Below are 22,938 nucleotides of genomic sequence, written 5' to 3' on the forward strand. Positions count from 1 at the left end.
TGAGTTACATCTCTTTGATGTTTGTCTTTTACTTTCTTTCGGACTTCCTTCTGTTTCAGCTGGTTTTGGAATAGAGTCCTAAAAAGTTCCATTTGCTGCTATGGCCTATGGGGGAGCTTCATACTCTTCTCCTACCCTACTCCATGAGTCTTTTGTTGGAAACATACCATTTTTCCTTTAATTATTGCCAAAAGACCATTTGCAGACTGAAGGTAATAAACCATGGGGATTTGATGATTTTAGGCCCTTTTTATGACTATTTCTGCATGGTTAGTCATAATTTTGCATCCCCTAGCTAGTGAACCACTCCTTCCCTGATTTTAGCAAAAAGGTACATGGATTGCGATCCATGTTGGGAAGCATTTTGCAATTCCAACTAGGGGAGGTTGTTCCTGAGCCTGTGGGGTAGCTTATGTGCGATTTTTTTAATTTTAGGGTTTGGGGAACATGGATCCGATCCATGTTCCACCACCTTCTGGAAATTTTTTTGCACTACTGGATTCTGCCAGTTACTAAGGGTCTGCTGATGAAAAGTTTTTGGTTTAGGGTGAGTTTTGAAGTCCCCCATTAGCCTTAACAGTTTTCAAGTTTTGCAACTTTGATATGCTCTAATCTGTTGTTTTGGTGTTGTTTGTGCAATATGGGGCATAAATAAATGTTCTTGTAGGGTTAATGATCATATCTGTCGAATCTGGTGTAGTAAGAGCTACCGCGGTGGTCGCAGCATTAGAAACAAAGCACAAAACCCTATGCTTCTATGGCTCTCTCTCTCTCTCTCTCTCTCTCTCTCTCTCTCTCTCTCTCAATGCAAATGAGCTTATGTTGCCCCATTTGGCTATATGTTCCCAATCTACCCGGAATGCCCCATTCATACTTACCTCCATTGATCATATCTTGTTGTTCATATCATCTGCAGTTTGAAATGTTCTTCATTCCAATATTTAGTCGACCAATGTGCCTTCAATCTGTAGTTTTGATCCTTTAAAAATTGGCTCAAAATCCATCGTGTGCCGAATCTTTCCATATTTGCCATGTTCAAAGCCCTTGCTTTGAAGTTTCGACCTTTGCTATCAAAAGTCAATTTCGACTTTCTTGGTTCAACTTATTAATTTTTTATGATTATTTGTTGTTTTTAGCTTTTTAATAAAGAAAAATTGGTTATAATTATTATTAGTTGACCAAAATTTTGCCGAAATTAGTGTATTCTCTCATATATACATATTCTTAACCCGGCATTTAGATGGTGTCAATATGGCTCATGATTATGCCTGCCAAGAGTTAAAAAGTTTTGAAAAACTGTTAAAGGAAAAGAAAAGAAAAAGAATGATGCTAATACGTACAAAATGATGATCTTGCTACATTACTACAAAGTTTTGAAAAACTATTAAAGGAAAATTAAATAAAAAGAATGATGTTGATATTATATACAAAATGATGATCTTGCTACATTGCTACATTTTTCCCCTTCCTAGAGTGAGTCACCCCAAACAAACGTGTGTTAGAGTGCATGGGAACGTAGTATGTGTCTATGCATAGCCGTATATTGTGGCTCTATGATGCGAATCGAGCATATGCATGTGGTAAAAAATGCGGCGCAAGAGATGGGTTCTGAACAATAAGCTCAGTGGTTTTCGATGGTGAGGTTATGGTGAAGCTGCGTGGTCCAAATAGAAGTAATTGTAGAAAACGCGCTCTATGTTGGATAGTGGCCTCTAGAAGTTGTGACTTTACCTTGTTTTGTGATTGAGGGTTTTGTTTTGGTCACCACCACTGAAATTTCTTGGATGTGGTCTTCATTGTTGAGACATCTGGTGAGCTAGTTTGTTCTGGTTTCCATACCCACTTGACCTCTTTTGCTTGTCGATGTTGAGATTGGATTGGCTTAGGTTGCTTGACAAAAGCCTAGGGTGGTTTGGCGAGGTTTGGTTTCTGTTGATGCACCGTGGGTGGGCTAGCATTTTTGTGTTGCTTGGGTATCCATAATTTCTTCGGACTGGTTTGCATAATGGACTTTTTCACCCAGATTTTTTTGATCGCCGTTGGAGAACATCTGTTGGCGGATACGCCGCGACAGACGTCAGCATAGCGAGAACTCACCTAACATATAATGTCAACTGAGGACGAAGCTCGACCCACAGGCGCATGGAAGCAAGCAAAGGGTGTCAACCTCTACTTGACAAACTAATGACTACTTCCTACAGAGATATCAAATCTACATGCCATTGGTTCTGTGAATGTGAGAATCTCCTATGATGATACCGCGAGCCAAAAGCCCATCAAACGATCTCGAAACTTCACGAAACTCAAGGAAAGTCCTACACACACTGGAAGGCTGCTATCCCTAAGGTCTCTGACCACAAATCCTAACCCAATACCTCTAGTGCAGAAAACGCGTAGGATGTCTGGTCGGATTTTATAGGTCACTGTTTCTAAAATCTAACATGCCTAATGTGTAGCTCTACTCACTCTGATCACATGGATATACTGAAATGAAAAAACGGACAACGTTTACTCACCGAAACTCCAAAAGTAGTTCGCGGGTGAATCTGCCAAAACACAGATGAACGCGCATGATGTAAGCATCAACGCGTAGCTCTCCTCGTGGGCAACACGCTGCTGCTCTCCGTTTGCGATTCTGACCACCGTAGGTCTTGTAGCACACACACACACACACACACTCTCACTCTCTCGCAGTCTCCCAGTCGACATAGAAGATAAGATTATTAGAAGTCCCCTTACAAAGCTTTAGGTTTTGGTTTATATACTAAACCTTAGAAAACCTAATGTCTGGCCAAAATGACATGATTTGTCCCTAGGATTCTATAGAGCTTAATTACAACACCGTGAGCTGGCTTTGCTAATCCAACAAGCATCTGCGGCCAAAATACAATTGCCGACTTAAAATATGAAGTTCCTGTAAACATTACAAAAGTGGCCGTAATGGCTCAAAATGATAATGACGGGATATTTGATGATGTCCATGAGCTTGTATCTTCACATTACAGCATCCATCTTCATCTTCATCACTTCATCATCATCTTCATATGGAATCTTTAGAGAATCTTTGAGGAATCTTCATGGAATCTTTGTGGAAGCGTTGTTGAAAGGTTCACATGTCAACACTCTCCCCCTCCGAATTCTTGTCATCCCCGACAAGACCCTATGTCTGTAGTGGCCTTGACGAGTGCTTCATGTTTTGGTGTTGGTTGAAGCTTTTGTTGTTGCAGTTGCTTCTACTAGTGATAGCTGTTTTTTCGGCTCTTTGTAATTGCCACAGTGAGTTACCTCACCCTACCAAAATCACCCAAACACTGTGGCTATCCCTACCATTTCACTGTACATAGGCGTGCGTGAGTCACGGGACTTTTCCCATATCTTCTTAAAAACCCTCAGCTAGCTAGTCACTGGGCTAGGTGAGCCAAAAAAAATAAAAAAAATAAAAGTATACTATGGCCTCTTTGTGTGTAAATATTTCATTGTATATATGGCCTAAATATAGGGATTTTTAATAATTATTTTGGTATTTTATTTAAATATTTCTACTTAGGTGTGTGTTTTATTAAACCTATGTACACCTTCTTTCATCCTCTTACACCATAATTATATATATTTTTTTGCCAATATGTACATACTCTAACCTCATATTTTTCCTTTATACAAATCACTCCCACATTTTCACCCTCACCCTCGTGAAAACAAAAAATTGATTTCTACTCATTGGTTACTTTTATTATATTATTTACTTGCATACCTTTTTCTCTTTCACCCAAAATAATTCAAGGAGGGACCATATCATATGATTCCAATATCTTTCCATATCCATAACTCCTCCATATTTTTATTATTATTTTTACTCATTATTCTAACACCATGTGCTCATTGAGCTAAAGTCCATGAATAGTCCATACACTAGTCCCACCATGTATATATTTCTTATTTCACCAATAATCCTCCTCCATGCATGGGTCAAGGGCAACTTGAATGCTTTGTATTATAATATGACAAAGGAGGGGCTCACTCTTGGATGCATTGTACAAATTCAACAAAGGAGGGGACCACTAAAAGACTTTTGCAGGCATAAAAAACAGGCTTTTTGGTGAGAATTTTGGCACCTATCTCCACTCCGAATTTGGAGCGGTGGTCAAAAGAGAAAATGTAGCCCACGCTCTGAATAATCACCCCAAAGTTTTTCATGATTTTTGGAGCTACCAGCTGTGAGCTATGATTTTTTTAGTGGACCCCAGTTTTCCCATGCTATGCAGCCACACTCTCTTCCACTTTATCATTTTCCTCTTTCACACACACTTCTCCACTCATCATCCCCATCTCTCTCACCACTCCTCTCTGCACACTACTCACCTTCTCCTCAACCTTGAAGAATAAGAGAAACCATGGTGAACTCATACCTCCCACACACAATTCCATTCCAAAATTGACCACCTAGTCTCATTTTTCCTCCTCCAAATTACCCATATCTATCAAAAAACCACAAAATTCAGCCTCTTCTCTTAAAAGATAGCATCATGGTGGTTGATTACTCAGCTTCAATTACCTTGTCTCTCAAGGAAGGTCAAGAGTGGAGAAAAAATGTACCGTCAAAGCTAGTGGACCGTCAACAAGCGTCAAAATTGGCCCTACTCAAGACACTTGGAGCATCAACCTTGTAAGAAATCCACCTTTTCTTACCTCTTAAGAGTTTTTCTTCCTTATTTGTATCCTACATGGATACTCCCATTGTAAATATTCAATTCCATTTGTAAATTAATACTAACTCTACTAACACTAACCCACTATGAAAAGTCCTATCACCTCCATTTCTCTCCTCTCTCTTTCCCCACCAACTTCTTGATAATTCCAAGCAAAAGAAATTAGATAAATTGTTGAAAATCTAACCCAACCATGGTTAGAGGAGTAACCCTAGCCTTCAAAATTGCTATAAAAAGAGGGTGTAGCTAGCATAAAAGGGGGGAGCCATAAGCAAGAGCACTATGCTATAGCTTGAGAAGCCAAGCTCAACCTCTCTAGAAGGAGCTCTTGAGTGGAAGCTCATTGTCTTATGCATGTGCATGTGTTGTAATAGGGGATTAGCAAGGGAAATCTATGCCATTGTAAGAGAGAGAGTGATCATTCAATTGAGAGTAGGAAATCTATCATTTCTCCTACTAGTGTAAGCCCAACATTCGTTGAATCAAGGAGGGTGGATTTGGACTAAGCTTGGATACTTTGTCTCCCTTCCAACGTGAAGTAATGGACAACAATGATGTGTAAGTGTCTTGGTGTTTTTTTTTGTTAAGTTCTTGATAGCTTGTCTCTGGTGTTGTCATCAATCTAGCCATAAATCCCACATACTGTAAGAGGGCGACAGGGTGGAGAGGACTCCCCTGGCCTTAAGACAGTGATTGGGGTGGCTTTTCTTGTGATGTGTTGTGGTGAAATTTACGCAAGCTATGTTGAACAAGTACAAATCTCACTTTGATTTGTCATGACAGATTTGTAAGAAGGTATTAATGCAACAAGCACCCCCTCCCCCTTTCTCTCTCTTTCTTAAATATATAGTTGTGTTTGCTTGATCATTGCCGATACGTTTCAAAGCAGCCCGAGCACTATCTCTCTCTCTCTCTCGTGTTTTAGTGTGTGAGAGTATTCCATTGGTGTTAGGGTTAGTGTAAATTCCTTGCTTGTTTGTGGGTTGCTCTAACGATTCTCCTCTTTTGCGTCCTAGTTCGCTCTTAAACTAAGTGGTGCCCCTTGTGTAGTTGGGATTTGGCGGTGGGTTTGTTGTTTTGGTTTGTGTTGTGTTGTGCCCCAGCCCCATTGAGCAGCACGGGAGCCTTGAAGGGTGTCTAGAGGCCACTCTTCTTGTTGCCCGCCCCGGACCGCCTCAATTTTGGTGCCCCCACTGAGGACGGCTTGTGTATTTTTGTGTAGAATCAACCTTTAGCATAGTCAAGTAGTTTGCATGAATCACGAAGCTTTGTATGATCCCTTCATTCCCATTGCAAGGCAAAAGGTACACATAATTTTTAGTACTAAGTTGCAATTTCAACGTGTCATTCGTAGAATTTTAGGTCCTCTTAGGTTGGCCGAGATAAACGCTTCAGTAAATCCTTTTATTTTGCCTCTCATTAGGTACGACCTTAGTTTGGACGTCTATATTTTTGTTTTGTTGTAAGCATTAGGACATGCATAGGCCATGGATAATGGCCCAGGAATAGAGGTTTTTCCCTTTCATTTTACTCCACACATTAGAATAAACGTTGCAATTAGTAGAAAGATCCATTTTCAACAACGAATGGTGTTCATGTTTGGTGCCCAAAGAGCAGGAGAAATTCTTGCATCACCAAACCCTGTCATTCTACCTCTCATCAACTACCACACTTCTTTTGATGTACATGTGTTCATTTTATTTTAAAATGAAGTGCAGCCCGGCAAAGTAGTGTGTATGTTTGTTTTTTCTTTGTCCAAGTTGCTACAAGAAACAAGAAAACGATCATTTGTTCTAACTGGGAATGTGTGTGCAGTGAAAGTTCAATCCTTAGAGATCTAGCTCTATTACCAATTGAGTTGCAGGAGCAAGTAGTAAGGCGTCTCCCTCATAACAAGAGGGTGGTGAAGTTAAGACGGAAGGTCCTACGCGTTGATTCCATTTTCCTCTTGTTGTTGGGCACTAAGGAAGACCGCGCATTCATCCAACTAGTGTGTGCCCTAAGATTGGTAAATAGAGTGAAATTTGGCGTTTGGCGAGTGCATTTCACCATTGAGGAAGACTCTTCAGGAAACTTGCGGCCAGAGTTCATGCTTCATAGACTCACATTTGGTGAATTTTTCCCTCATTTGCATCTTATTAATAGTCTTCCTTTCGCTTTCAACAAAGGAGATAGGGAGCTATTCAGAGCTTGTCTTAATAAAGAGAGCATAGAGAAGATTGCAAATTTGTATAAATTCTCATCCTTCTCTACTTTCTATGACACTTTGTTCATAGAGACATTGTAAATCTCTTTATGCTTTTGAATGATTTAACCATAATCCTAAGGAGTTTTTGTCCAGGAATTTTGTAGCACAAGTGGAGTCTTTAAATCTTGCAAACTTGATTGGACTTGATGAGGATGTTCTTTATGAAATTGTGAGAAGGTTGCCTCACTCCGACTGTGTGGAACTCGAAGGAAAGGAGCTCCTAGTCAATTGCTACTTTCTCACGGCCTTCGACGAGCATGAAGATCTAGTTTTTATACAAACCGCTTGTGCATTGGGAATTGTAGAGCAAGTGCAATTTATCACTTGGGACGTGGTTGCTCTTTTGGATCCAGAAAATGAAGTTCTAGAGATTTCTGTTTATCGCCTTAGCTTTGAAGAATTTCAACCCTTCTTAGAGCTCATCAATAGTCTACCCTTTTGTTTTGATCAAACAAATCGAGACCTTATTGAAGCTTGGATAGCTGAAGAACAAAACCTAGAGTGGTATTTTCTCACTTCTTCATTTGCAGGCGAGTGGTTCTAGATCTCTATTGTATCCCTTATTGTAACTCGTGTTGTAATCTTTCATAATAATGGAGAGCCAACGCCAAATGTCTGGATATCCTCTTTTCTTTGGAGAGCCTGGAGAGGATGCAGAATTATTTTTAGCAAATTTCAAGATGTCTTGCCGTATCAAGAGGATAGTAACCGATCAAGAACGTGTAGAAATGTTTGAGGTGGTCCTTAGGAAAGATGCTAGTACTTGGTTTGACTCTTTGCCTGAGGAAGTTAAGGGGAATTACACAGAAGTTTTAAATCGTTTTAAGAGATACTTCTTTGATCCCCAAAACACTCAGAAACTATGGCAAGACATTGTTTCTCATAAGCAAAAAGACTTAGATGACTACTACTTGTACAAGCAAGAGTTTCTACGTCTTTGGGCTCTATGGATACGAAATGTTGCTAACCCTGGTGATGGTGCAGAATTTTTAAAGAAGGAGAGGTTCATAGCCGGACTCTTTCCTGACCTTAAGGTAAAAGTTGAGGTGGGTGCACCTGCTACTTTTGATGCAGCTGAAACTAGGGCTGCTGAGAAGTATAGGAAACTCAAGTGCTTAAGGGGAGAGGTTCCAATAGAAGGTCTTAGACCCAAAGGTAAGTCACAAGCATCAACATCGAGGGAGCTTCCTGAGGTAACGGCGGAAGTAATTGAGAAGTTAAACGAATCTTTAAGCAGCCTGTCAATTCACCTTGCACAAGCTGTAGGTCCAAAGGGACAAGCAAAGAAGTCTGAAGAGCGAGATCCACGACCTAGGAGAGTCTTGCAATGTTGGAATTGCGGAGAGTCTGGACATGGGATGTATAATTGTCCTTGGCCCCGTGGGGAGCCAGGGAGGCCTAACTTGAATTACCCAGTGATGAATGCAGGTGAAGGAACTGGTCAACAACCAAGGCTTCTACAAAGGCCAAATGGACCAAGACCACCTCCACAAGGGGTAGAAGGAGTTCCACCTTTGCCAGATCCAAATGTGCATGTGGTAGAGGTGACAAATTCAAATAAGGTTGACATGGAAGCCAATGGAATTAAGCGTGGCCAAGGAAAAGGTAAAGAGAAAGAAGGAGTCACATCACAGAGTGACCATGGACAAGGCAAGAAGGCAAAGGGAACCAAGGAAACCAAGAGGACTCGACGTCGTATCAACCTCCAAGACTTCCCTCTTGGACATGGTATGGCTCCGTACAACTTGTTGGAAGACATGAGAGGTAAGGGTCCTGATATTTCATGGCCTCAATTTCTTGCATTATGTCCACAAGTTAGGAGGGATTTAACAAGGGCAGTTAGCACTAGGAGAAAGGTAAAAGAGAGTGTGCCTGTTGTAAAAATTGCACAAGCTGAAATGAATGAGGACATTACACCGGTGCTAGACTGTTACATCAAAGGGAGATTGGTTAGGAAAGGTCTAGTGGATGGGGGTGCACAAATTTGCATCATGACAGAGGGACTCATGCAAAAACTAGGCATGCACATCCATGAGACACCTGAAATTAGGGTCAAGATGGCAAACAATAGCAAGGCTAGGTGCGTAGGCATTTGTAAAAATGTTTTTGTGGAGGCCTTTGGCATTAAGAAGGCAGTGGATTTCTATGTCATGTCTACCAAGGGAAATGGTTACCCATTTATCCTAGGAAGACCATGGCTAATGAAAATGCGAGCTTTGCAGGATTGGGAGAGTGGAAAGCTAATTTGCAGGAATGACAATCACAAGAAGGTTGTCTTTGACATGAAGGAGCAACGCCAAGAGGAGCTCCATGAAGAATCATCTCAAAGTGAGACGGAAGAAGGTTGGACCGATAGCACTTCAGAAGAAGAAAGTAGCGGCAGCATTACTGAAGAGGAGTCTTCCATCGAAGTCATGGGGGTAAGGTTTAAGCCAAGCAACCAAGAGACCTCTTGTCAAGGCTTGGAGGAGGTAGGTCCTCAAGAGAACGAAGGTGATCAAGATGAAGGGATGCTGGAAGGTATGCTATCAACAACACTTACAAAGGATGAAAGAGAGGAGTTCAAATGTGTGCTAAGGAAGTTTCCTAGGCTTTTTGCTAAAGACTACACCGATGTGCGTGGAGTAGATGCTGTTCAACACAAAATTGAGTTGAAGCCAGAGGCCACACCTAAGGCTCAGAAGCTACGAAGGCTAGGAGTCATCAAGGAGCAGGCTTTACTCAAGGAGGTAAGAAAGCTTCTAGCAGCAGGGTTCATTTATCCAGTGGAGAATTCAGAGTGGGTCTCTCCTGTTGTTGTCACTCCTAAGAAGAACGGCAAGTGGAGGGTGTGTGTGGATTACCGTCCCCTCAATGAGGCAACAAAGAGAGATCACTTTCCCCTCCCATTCCAGGATGAGATACTAAATGAGGTAGCTGGTCATGAGAAGTACACTGTGTGCAATGGTTACTCACGTTACTTTGAAATAGGGATTGCACTGGAGGATCAATTGAAAACAACCTTTATCACTCCTTGGGGTTGTTATTCTTTTAGAGTCATGCCATTTGGTCTGACAAATGCTCCTGCAACATTCCAACGTTTCATGAATACGGTGTTTCAAGCATTCTTTGGAAAGTCAATTAGGGTGTTCATTGATGATTTCTGTATTTATAGCTCAAAATCATTGCATCTACAAAGGGTAGAAGAAGGTTTAAAGAAGCTCTACGACATGGGAGGTCAACTCAACCCCGACAAGTGCCATATAGGTGAGGATGAAGTAATCTTGCTTGGTCATAAAGTTTCTTACAAAGGCATTGAAGTGGATCCTTCGAAGGCAAAGGCTCTTATTGAGCTACCATCACCCAAGAGTCTTAAGGAGGTCATCTCATTCATTCAAAAGGTGAAGTATATGTCACGCTTCATTCACTTAGCCTCGGAGTTGCTTCACCCTTTGCAAAAGTTGACACAACAAGTAGAATTTGCATGGTCTGATGAGCTTGAAGAGTACTTTTGTAACATTAAAGTCATTTTGTCAGAGCTACCAACACTCATGCCTCCTTGTTGGGAGTACACATTCTTTGTTAGCTCTAGTGCTGGGAAAGAAACAATTGGTGCTGTGTTGCTACAACAAGATCCCCACAGTACAAGGATGCGACCCATCTACTTTGCTAGTAGGGTCATGAATGCTTTGGAGAGAGACTACACAGAAGCAGAACTCATGATGCTTTCTCTCATGTTTGCGGTGAGAAAGTTTAGATCCTACCTGCTACCAAAACCTTTTGTAATTCTCACTGCAGAAAATTTGTTCCCTTGGGTGTCATCTCAAATGAATCTTAGTACTAGGATCTCAAAGTGGATTATGGAGTTGCAAGAGTTTCAATACTCTTTCAAGGTAGAAGATAGTGTGCGTGCACAATTGGCAGGGATTCTCACTTATAGGGTGCACGAAAAGGAGATTAAGGTGCCTGAAGTAAAGACCCTACCATTGCCACCACCAAAAAGTATTCCTAATGCTTTTACTTTGTTCTTTGATGGAGCTTTTCGTCGAGCCACAGGAAAAGCAGGGGGAGGGCTAGTGTTGCTCAACCCAAGTGGAGAGGTGGTCATGAAAGAGAAGTTCAATCTACCAAGTTCAGCTAGCAACAATGAAGCAGAATATGACACTCTACTTCATGGTTTGAAGATGTGCATTGGCCAAGGGATACAACGCCTCATGGTAAAGGGAGATGCACTTCTCATTGTTAAACAGATTTTAGGCATTTGGGCATGCAAGAATGAGAGCTTACGGACAAAAGTTCATGCCATTCGTAGATTGTTTAATCAATTTGAAGAAGTGCAACTATATCATATTCCTAGGAAACAGAATGAAGATGCTGATTTACTTGCACAACAAGCCGTTGCATGTGTAAAGAAAGAAGTGCAGGTCATCATGGTGGCGGCTGCTGTGAAGCAACCGAGGTACCAGGGATTGGAGTCATTGGCTCCCATCATTGGCTACATTTTGGAGGGTGAGTTTCCACCAGACTTCACAAAAGCTCAGAAGAGGAGACTCATGAAGAAGGCAAGCGTATATCTCTTCCTAGAAGGCTCCCTCTATCAAAGAGGGAAGGATCAAGTGTGCAGACGAGTACCAACTATCAAGGAAATTCCAGCCATTCTAAAAGGTTTGCATGAAGAGGCATGTGGTGGTCATTTTGCGCAAGAATTAACTGTGAAGAAGATTTTTCTTTCGGGGTATGTTTGGCCAAGTTTGCATGTGGATGTTCAACATTGGTGTAAAAGCTGTCACACTTGTCAGATAAATGGAAATAGAAGGTTGGTGCATGGCCCGAGGCAAATAGTGCTTGCAAATGGACCCTTTGAAAAGTGGGGCATTGATGCTATGGGTCCTCTGCCTAGGACAAAAAATGGTAAACTCTACATTCTAGTGGCTGTAGACTATATGACTAGGTGGGTGGAAGCACAAAGTGTGGCAAAGGTAAATGAGAAGACAGTAAGCAAATTCGTCTACACTCACATTTGTTGTAGATTTGGCACACCTTTGGAGATTGTTTCTGATAATGGTCCAGGGTTTAGAAAAGGATTGCTCACAGAAGTTTGTGAAGAGCTTCACATTCTACATCGTCATAGCACACCATACTACCCACAGTCAAATGGTTTGGTGGAGAAGGCTAATGGTGTCATTGCAGGAATCATTAGAAAGATGGTGCAAAACAAGACAAAATTATGGGATGACTTCTTGGATGGTGCCTTGTGGGCGTATCGAACCACATATAGGGAAGCCACGGAGTTCACACCATTTCACTTGGTCTATGGTCAAGAGGCTTTACAGCCAATTGAGCTAAACATTCCAACAATGCGACTTCATGGCAAATCAGCACAAGATGATCAAGAGGTATGGATGGATCGACTTCTTACGTTAGTGGAGCTTGAGTGGAAAAGAGAAGCAGCATACGAGTGCTACAAGAGGAAAGCCACACAAGCGAAAGAAACGCACGACAAGAAACTGAAGGACAAAGGCATCAAGGAAGGAGAGCTTGTGCTAAGGTATGACAATCGACTTGACAATCGTTTTGATGCCAAGTTTGAAACTAGATGGCAAGGGCCATACATAGTCAAGAAGGCTTTCAATTCTAGCTACTATCAGCTTATGGACTTGAATGGTAAAGAGCTCTCCAGGAAGGTAAACGGGTATCGCTTGAAGCCCTATTTGAGTCGCCTTCTACCAAAGGATCTACCAAAGATCTGTCCAAAGGCCGCTGTCTCATGTAAGTATTGTTACATGAAGCATGAGTGTAACTCCAGCCAAAATTCTGAGGGGCCAAACAATGAAGATCTCGTCAAGGACTCTGAAGCACTCTCTTTGGAAAAGATGCTCTATGATGGTACATGAATATACCATCATCCAGGGGGAGGGCTAATGATAGCTGTTTTTTCGGCTCTTTGTAATTGCCACAGTGAGTTACCTCACCCTACCAAAATCACCCAAACACTGTGGCTATCCCTACCATTTCACTGTACATAGGCGTGCGTGAGTCACGGGACTTTTCCCATATCTTCTTAAAAACCCTCAGCTAGCTAGTCACTGGGCTAGGTGAGCCAAAAAAAATAAAAAAAATAAAAAAAATAAAAGTATACTATGGCCTCTTTGTGTGTAAATATTTCATTGTATATATGGCCTAAATATAGGGATTTTTAATAATTATTTTGGTATTTTATTTAAATATTTCTACTTAGGTGTGTGTTTTATTAAACCTATGTACACCTTCTTTCATCCTCTTACACCATAATTATATATATATTTTTGCCAATATGTACATACTCTAACCTCATATTTTTCCTTTATACAAATCACTCCCACATTTTCACCCTCACCCTCGTGAAAACAAAAAATTGATTTCTACTCATTGGTTACTTTTATTATATTATTTACTTGCATACCTTTTTCTCTTTCACCCAAAATAATTCAAGGAGGGACCATATCATATGATTCCAATATCTTTCCATATCCATAACTCCTCCATATTTTTATTATTATTTTTACTCATTATTCTAACACCATGTGCTCATTGAGCTAAAGTCCATGAATAGTCCATACACTAGTCCCACCATGTATATATTTCTTATTTCACCAATAATCCTCCTCCATGCATGGGTCAAGGGCAACTTGAATGCTTTGTATTATAATATGACAAAGGAGGGGCTCACTCTTGGATGCATTGTACAAATTCAACAAAGGAGGGGACCACTAAAAGACTTTTGCAGGCATAAAAAACAGGCTTTTTGGTGAGAATTTTGGCACCTATCTCCACTCCGAATTTGGAGCGGTGGTCAAAAGAGAAAATGTAGCCCACGCTCTGAATAATCACCCCAAAGTTTTTCATGATTTTTGGAGCAACCAGCTGTGAGCTATGATTTTTTTAGTGGACCCCAGTTTTCCCATGCTATGCAGCCACACTCTCTCTTCCACTTTATCATTTTCCTCTTTCACACACACTTCTCCACTCATCATCCCCATCTCTCTCACCACTCCTCTCTGCACACTACTCACCTTCTCCTCAACCTTGAAGAATAAGAGAAACCATGGTGAACTCATACCTCCCACACACAATTCCATTCCAAAATTGACCACCTAGTCTCATTTTTCCTCCTCCAAATTACCCATATCTATCAAAAAACCACAAAATTCAGCCTCTTCTCTTAAAAGATAGCATCATGGTGGTTGATTACTCAGCTTCAATTACCTTGTCTCTCAAGGAAGGTCAAGAGTGGAGAAAAAATGTACCGTCAAAGCTAGTGGACCGTCAACAAGCGTCAAAATTGGCCCTACTCAAGACACTTGGAGCATCAACCTTGTAAGAAATCCACCTTTTCTTACCTCTTAAGAGTTTTTCTTCCTTATTTGTATCCTACATGGATACTCCCATTGTAAATATTCAATTCCATTTGTAAATTAATACTAACTCTACTAACACTAACCCACTATGAAAAGTCCTATCACCTCCATTTCTCTCCTCTCTCTTTCCCCACCAACTTCTTGATAATTCCAAGCAAAAGAAATTAGATAAATTGTTGAAAATCTAACCCAACCATGGTTAGAGGAGTAACCCTAGCCTTCAAAATTGCTATAAAAGGAGGGTGTAGCTAGCATAAAAGGGGGGAGCCATAAGCAAGAGCACTATGCTATAGCTTGAGAAGCCAAGCTCAACCTCTCTAGAAGGAGCTCTTGAGTGGAAGCTCATTGTCTTATGCATGTGCATGTGTTGTAATAGGGGATTAGCAAGGGAAATCTATGCCATTGTAAGAGAGAGAGTGATCATTCAATTGAGAGTAGGAAATCTATCATTTCTCCTACTAGTGTAAGCCCAACATTCGCTGAATCAAGGAGGGTGGATTTGGACTAAGCTTGGATACTTTGTCTCCCTTCCAACGTGAAGTAATGGACAACAATGATGTGTAAGTGTCTTGGTGTTTTTTTTTGTTAAGTTCTTGATAGCTTGTCTCTGGTGTTGTCATCAATCTAGCCATAAATCCCACATACTGTAAGAGGGCGACAGGGTGGAGAGGACTCCCCTGGCCTTAAGACAGTGATTGGGGTGGCTTTTCTTGTGATGTGTTGTGGTGAAATTTACGCAAGCTATGTTGAACAAGTACAAATCTCACTTTGATTTGTCATGACAGATTTGTAAGAAGGTATTAATGCAACAAGCACCCCCTCCCCCTTTCTCTCTCTTTCTTAAATATATAGTTGTGTTTGCTTGATCATTGCCGATACGTTTCAAAGCAGCCCGAGCACTATCTCTCTCTCTCTCTCTCTCTCTCTCGTGTTTTAGTGTGTGAGAGTATTCCATTGGTGTTAGGGTTAGTGTAAATTCCTTGCTTGTTTGTGGGTTGCTCTAACGATTCTCCTCTTTTGCGTCCTAGTTCGCTCTTAAACTAGGTGGTGCCCCTTGTGTAGTTGGGATTTGGCGGTGGGTTTGTTGTTTTGGTTTGTGTTGTGTTGTGCCCCAGCCCCATTGAGCAGCACGGGAGCCTTGAAGGGTGTCTAGAGGCCACTCTTCTTGTTGCCCGCCCCGGACCGCCTCACTAGATGCTTTGTATGTTGTAGAGTTACCTTTTTCTTGTACATGTAGTGTAGTTGAAGCCATAGCTCTCCCCCTCCGATTGGTTGTTGTATCGTGAATAGGTTGAGTGAGGTTTGTTGTTGCAGCAAGTATTTATCTTGACATCTCTGTATTGTTTGTTCTTTGGGTGTCATCCTGCATGTGTACCTGTAAACCTGAAGCCTTTTTGAATTTTTTCTGGGCCTCTCCCCTTTGATTTTCTAGTTGATGAGCATGTAGTTGTTTGGGGATGTCGTTGGTCTGCTTTTCTGTGTTTATATAAAAAATAAAATGTGGCGTATGTTACAAAATGAAGGTCTTGGATACCTGGATAGGACTAAAGGGAAAAACCTAGAGGGAAAAAAATGCCTTTAGTCACAATTAAATGTAAGGCTATATGTACTTACGTTTTGATGTAACCGAGTTTTGTTGAGTTAAAGTACTTATGGCCGTATGGCTACTATTATTGATTGGATATACCTTAAATTACTGTTAGTAGCTTGAAGTTGGAGTCGTTGTTGTTGAGCAAATGCTTATGAAACCTGTTACCGCTTCATCATCGTCATTTTGTTTTGTAAGTGCATGGATGGAACACAAATCGTGTCAAATGAAAATGTCCAATGATGGGACATTATATATGCTTGCACAGATAGATGCGTGGGAAACAATATGTTGTGCCAGAAGAGTTTGAATGGGTGCTTCTAGGAGTGAATGTAGCTAGAGAAGCAAAAATATATTTGACTTCAAGAGCTGCTGTTACTCACAAGAAGGGTTGTTGATGCTCGAGGTTTTTTTCACTGTGTATATGTGTGTGAGTGTTTTGTGGATTACTCCACCTCTCCACCAAATAAAATTGTTATACTTTGACTCTTTTGCTCACCTATCCAGTATGAGCGACTCAATTTTACAATATACTCAACTCTTCCAGCTTGAGATATAATCTAAATATCTAGACTCATAGACTACAAAAAATATTAAGACATGAAGCTTGGGTTTGACGCTTGCTCATTTAGTGGCTCAGCTGTCCGACTCTTGACTCTGATGCCATGATTTTTATGGCGACTTGACTTACTCTTGGGAGCTTTCGACCAAGAATAGGTTTTGAAATTCAAAACTCCCATCCTCGAAGAGAGGATTTGTAAAGGACCATACTGGAAATATTGGTTTCTTTCGCCATACCTAGGTGACCTTGGTTATCAAAATTTATTTTTGTTGTTGTTGGTCCCTTGGTTGAGAAGATTGGCTCACTCCATTCTCCGTAAAACTTTGTCTATCATGTCTTGACATTTCTTGAGAGCTAGAGATGACTTCAATCTTCTTCGGTATGTGTTATTCTTTTGGCACCCATTTGTATTTGCATTGTGTGATTAGCGTGTCCTTGCAGATATCCTTTGCCTTGACTGTGACATTGTCCTTGATTTTTCCTTCCATGAAATTGCGATTATTTTCAAGCTGAAGTCGTTTGATTGAAGAATGTTTACCTGGCATCTTTGGTAGCCAGATTCTTCGATTTCCTTGAGAGTAACCTTGTGCTTCAAGAATTGTAGATGGCACTTCCCATGATGTTTTTGATGTCGTATTGAGATGTACAAGAGTGCCATTTTTGGGATTATTTACCGATGAAGTCCGATGATGTTGTGAAGGCCAATTTGATTTGAAATTTCCTATGTACTTGTGACGAGCCTTGTTGGTTGGTCTCCTTTGGCGATATAAATATGAGCTTTGTTGCTTTTGGGGACGCTTTTTGAAACCTTTATCCACCGCATAAGCCGAGGTTTGTGGTTTTGGTAACCAAAGTTTCTTTTGACCCTCATAATAGCCTTGCTCTGCTAAGATGTAGTGGGAGGCTATCCATCCCATGTGTTTACCTTTCATCAATTGGCTAGTATCATTTACCCATATTGGGTCCTCGACCTTTATTTCTTCAGCTTTAATGTAGACCTTTGAAAACCTTTGGCGGTGGTGATCTCGCAGTGTAGGGTATTTCGGTTGAAAGATTTTCTTTGGAGTCTGCCTTTCATGTGGAAGCATGTGGTCAGTTTGATGTAGAAGCTCTGTCTTGCACTTTTCTGGGTTGGATTGAAGACTCTGATTTAAGGGGCTGCTTCTGTTGGTAGGAAATTTGTGGGCTCATTTTGGCTTTGCCTTTGTCGACAGCCGATAATCTTGGAGCGGTAGTAGGCTGGCTTTCTTGAGAGCTACTCGTGATGACCATAATTGAAGATTCAGATTTTTCTTCAAGTGTTTTTGCCCATAGCTTGGACAAAATCAAATGTGTACTCATTTTGGAAGAATCCACTACGAGGAATTTGTCTTTAACTATCTTTGACCGTAGTTTAAGGGTAGCTTCTGCAATCCCCAAACGTGTGACCTTAACTCCATTTGATAGGGATACTTGTACCTGAATTTCATACAGTTCTGGCTTATCTAGACGTAACCACAGCTCATAAGGCATGACATTCATCATGGCAGTGTCATCTATCTCTGCTCTGTAAAATTGAATTTCAGTTTCTCATGTGCATCCAATGAGAATTTTATCTTCTTGCTGGATGCTGTGAGGTAACTGATGTCCTCTTTGCTTTTGTTACTTGTCTTGGACTTTTGTGCCTTGGAAGCTTTGTCATCCTCTTGTATGTTGAACTTCTTTGTCATTTGACTAGTTGTAGCATGTCCCAAATCTTCTGATCTATAGCTTTGGGGAAGGTCTATAGCCTGAGCTGCTTGTTGGTCTTCATTGTTGCTAGTTTCTGATTGTGATGCCTTGATTCTTGATTTCAAAATCTCTCTGTCACTATTTACTTCTTCTAGCACTTGAAGGTCATTCAATGGTGACTTTTCTTCTTGGAAATCTTTTGAAGCTTGTGAGCAGGATGTTGAGGTTGACTCTCTTCTTCTGATGCAATGGTCGCCATGGCCTTTGGTTCCCATTGTTCCATGGGTTTTTATAGAGTCTCTTCTCAAAAATATTCATTTATATCCTGCATTGCTTGTCCTTGGTAGTCAATTTTGGAGTTGGTCATTTTCCTTTCTTCTGTGGGTTCTAAAACTTCAGCCACATCTTCTTTTAGCTTCTTTTGCTCTTTGATTTCTTCAATCATCCTTGTAGAGTCTACAGTAGAGGAATTCTCTTGTAGAATTTCAACTTCATTTGTTGACTTTTCTTGCATGCCTTCCGCTTGTGATGTGGCACTAAGATTTGATGTTACCTCTGCCACCTCTTCTTGGGTCTACTTACCATCTTCAGAATCTTGGCTTCTTTTGCTCTCGGACCTTGAACTGCAAGCTTCATCTTCATCACCTTGTGGATGCTTTGACTTGTCCTCACTAAGGTTCTTCAAGTGATCTTGAATCAGCTGATTCAATTGATCTTTTTTGAAAGCCTGATTCTCTATAAGAATGTCGTTGATACCCTTGACTTCAAGCAACTGTGTCTTGAGCCTATCTTTTGTGCTCTGCGACAAGATCTGCTTCTTTTTCAGAGATCTTGTTGGGGATTCTTTCTTCCGTTCCCTTGTTGTCACTGTCTGAACTTTGCTTTTGGCTTGTTGCTTCTTCTTTTCCATGTAGAGCTTTGCTGGGCAGTCCTTCACTAAATGACCAATGGCACATTGGTTGCAATATGTCGCTATCTCAACATGTGCACCCTTTGGACGAGGCAGTTCTCCATAATACTACTGATAATGGTTTCCTGTGGTATCTAGATACAGATATGACCTCTTCTTTGCATGCATGAACCTGTAGATTACGACTGACTTAGGTGTATCCACTGGCTTCGTCTCTTTATCCTCCATTGTCTTGTCCTTGAGAAGCTCAAAATAGATTCCATTATTGCTTTCATACAAGATCAAATCACTATCCATGCTTTCTAGCAGTCGTAATGCTAATTCTTTCATCAGCATATGGTCTTTGCCGTGGGGCTTCTGCATAGCTTTAGGGCTATGTTTCCGAGTTGATTTTGGTGAGGTTTGCACCGAGGGTGAAGATCGAATTGAATCTTTGTTTTCAGTTTCCCTGGATGGTGCTTTTGGACGGAGTCCAAGTATGTGACTTACAGGTTGCCCACAAATGCTAAACTCATCCATATTTTTCACATCGGCTATTTCATAGTGCCTACCGTATTTGTCGACCACAATGACATCTTGACCTGACCTTCTACATCAGGCATTGTGAATTTCCGGTGGTCTCTCCTCCTCCGGCTTGGCATCTTACAATGCTTCTTGAAATTCCACTTGGGCTCCTGAAAAGGACACTGCTTCTTGTAGAACTGGACTTCTTAATCCCACTCTTAAGAGGTAGGGTCTCTTTGTTGAGTTTGAACTCCCCCCATCCGAGAGGGTTCCATGTTTGATGTTGGCATCTGTTTAATGCCTGATGATATGACTTCTTGTGCTTTGTTAAGTAGCTCTTGAGACCGAGCTAGTTCTTTTTGAAGTTGTGCTATCTTCATAGGTGATACTTCCGGCATATTCCCTGTTTGTGCATTTTGGTGTGTTTGTTCTTTGTCTTGTGCTGGTGTGGTGCACGAGACTTGTGCCGTGTCTTTCCATGTGGTGCCTTGTGTTGTGCCACTCATTTGTGCAATGACAGCTGTAGTTGTTAACTCTTCTAGCTGCATATCAAGAGGTAAAGCCATGACTAGATGATAAACATTACCGGCTTCAGATTTGTAGTCTTCCCCTCTTGATCCAAATATTTCAGCTGCAAAATATTGGTTACTCTCTGCAGGAACTTCATGATTTGTGGCAGCTTTGTAGTAGCAACCGTCCTCATCTACATAGAGGGTACCAATTTTCCGTTTCCCATCTTGAGCTTTGTACAAAAAAATACTTGGAGGATATGCGTAGAGTTCTGTAAGTTGATCCTTGTACAACATTTCTATCTCATTGTCGATGTATTTTCCGTGCCTCATGTAAATTGATCCCATACAGTCTTCCATGAAATATGGATGTGGGTAAAGTACATTCTTCGTTGTTTCAACTTCCACATGTTGAGATGTCCGAGTTTGCTCTGTATCTTTCTTTGTCTTGATGTACAAATTCCGATTGACATCCTCATAGCATGGCAGTCCTTTGTAGTGGCCAATCAGATAGATCCAAATTTGCTCTCTTGTAATTTATGTGGATGTACTTGAAGCTTCCTCTCGGCTGGTCTGATTCCTTTAAGATGCCATTGCTTTCGTCTTCACTCCCTTGTTGTACCTATTCAGTGATAGCTCTAATTGCTTGCCTCAATGCTAATAAAAATTATTAGCACCCTTGTGTCGGTCTTTTTTTCTTGAGGTCCTTCAACTTTTGTGGATGCCTTAATCTCTGAGTTTTCTAAACTGGGATTTGCTTGCACTGCTTGAACTTCTTAGCTCCCTTTCTTGCCAAGGCTGATACTGACTTGTCTGGCTGCTTGCTTTGCCTAGAGCTTTTTAGCAAGCCTCGATCTATTGGAAGCACTGTGATAAGTTATGCAACTTACCACTATACCGCAACGACTGCTCCCTTCGTAGCGATTCTTGAGTCGAGCTAACCTGTGTTCACTTTAGCACACAATCTGCAAAATTCTATTTAGCCGGCAAACTTTTTCACAATGAATGCAAAAATTCTTGATGTGCCTTTGACAGCCACACTTGTTCCGTGGGCTCGGAAGTAACTTTCAAGTTCGCTTTTAGCTGAACCAAACTTAATCTAGCACAAGAGAATTATGCGCAAGTTGCAGTGATCTGCTAGCAAAAATCTTGTGTTAAAGTTCTCCAAAACTTACGACTGTTGTTGCAAAATCAAGAGTCCTTGTGTATGGTCTTACTGCTACCAGATTTGTGTATGGACGCTCAAATTTTACACTAGGCCGTAGTTAACTTTTACACCTTCCTGCGGGTGACCAATGGTTTTCCCAAAAGATAATCTCAATCTGCTAACTTAATTAGCAGTCTTTAATGGTCAATTAGAAGGCCTAGAGACCAAATCTGGTTTCAAATTTCAGCTTCCCGATAATGAAAATCTCACATGCACTCGTGTCCGCTATAGGTTGACTCTAACGGATGACCTCGCTTATGGCTCAATAGCCCCTCTCCTAGGGAAAAGTCAAAACTATGTTCAAAACCCTGACCGTTTTCTCACAGTTCTTTCGAACTGTCGGTTGTAGACACACCTGACTTCCGGATGCATTTTAAGGCCTTAAACGAGGTTTTTTTCAAAGTTGACCTAAATGGTTGCGAAGGTCATACATTTAGTTCAAGTTTTGCTCTAAGATCTGTAGTGTCGCTCTCAAGCTACATTTTGATATAAAAACTTTTCCAATCCAATACCGTTTGTGAAATTTATGGCCAAAATAGTGAAGTGCAGTTTAGAATGGTCAAAATGAGTCCAAATTCAATTTTAAAAGAAGATTTGGGGTCTTTGTGACACTGTGAACACCCCCGTATGGTCAAAATTACAGCTGGACCCTAAAATTGGCCTGGAGACATCCTACGCCCAAATTTTTTTCTGCTCAGAATGAAGCAAGATTTGGTTCAAAGGTTCCCCTAAGGTCTAGCAACACAGTGGTATGGTCAAAATTTCAAAATAAGCTCCTAGACATCCTACGGGTAGGATGTCTTTTTGCTCAGAATTGAATAAAATTTGGTCCAGAGACTCCCCTTGGTGTGTTGAACCCCTAGGTATCCTCACTTTTTGTTTTTGACACCTATAGGCTGGTCAAATGCTCAAGAATCTGTTTCAGAAGCTGGATACTCTATCAACTGATTTTTCAAGTCAAATGAGCTCCAAATTGGACCAAAATTGACTGGCAGGCTTATAAGATGCTATGAAACACTTTGGTATTGTCAAATGTTGGTATAGGGTCCAAAATCATGCAGGAGACATCCTACGGGTAGGATGTTTTTTTGCTCAGAATTGAATAAAATTTGAACCCTAGATTCCCCTTGAGTCAAGCAACCCAATGCTATGCTCAGATTTGAATTTGGATGCCAAAAGGGTAAGATTTGGGCTGCATAAGCTTCTGGTGCACTCAGAGGGTAGGATGTCTTATATCAGGAGCAAATGATGTCCAAATGACTTGAAACTTGATGGCTAAGCTTAATAGGACATGATAAACAATTGTATGAGGTCAAAATCTCCCCAGAAGTTCATTTAGCACCTGGAGACATCCTATGGGTAGGATGTCTTTTTGCTTAGATTTGGCCAAAATTTGAACCATAGGTTCCCCTGGAGTCTAACAACACACTGGTATGCTCAAAATTTCAATTGGACCTAAAAATGACCTTGAGACATCCTACGGGTAGGATATATTTTTGCTCAGATTTAACCCAAAATTGAATCCAAGGTTCCCCTTGATGTGCTAAACACACAGCTATTCTCACTTTTTGATTCTGACACTTGTAGGTTGGTCAAATGAGCAAGTATCTGTTTCAGA

This window comes from Adiantum capillus-veneris, chromosome 7 (genome assembly GCF_014529385.1).
Source record: "Adiantum capillus-veneris isolate H3 chromosome 7, ASM1452938v2, whole genome shotgun sequence".
Lineage (NCBI taxonomy): Eukaryota > Viridiplantae > Streptophyta > Polypodiopsida > Polypodiales > Pteridaceae > Adiantum > Adiantum capillus-veneris.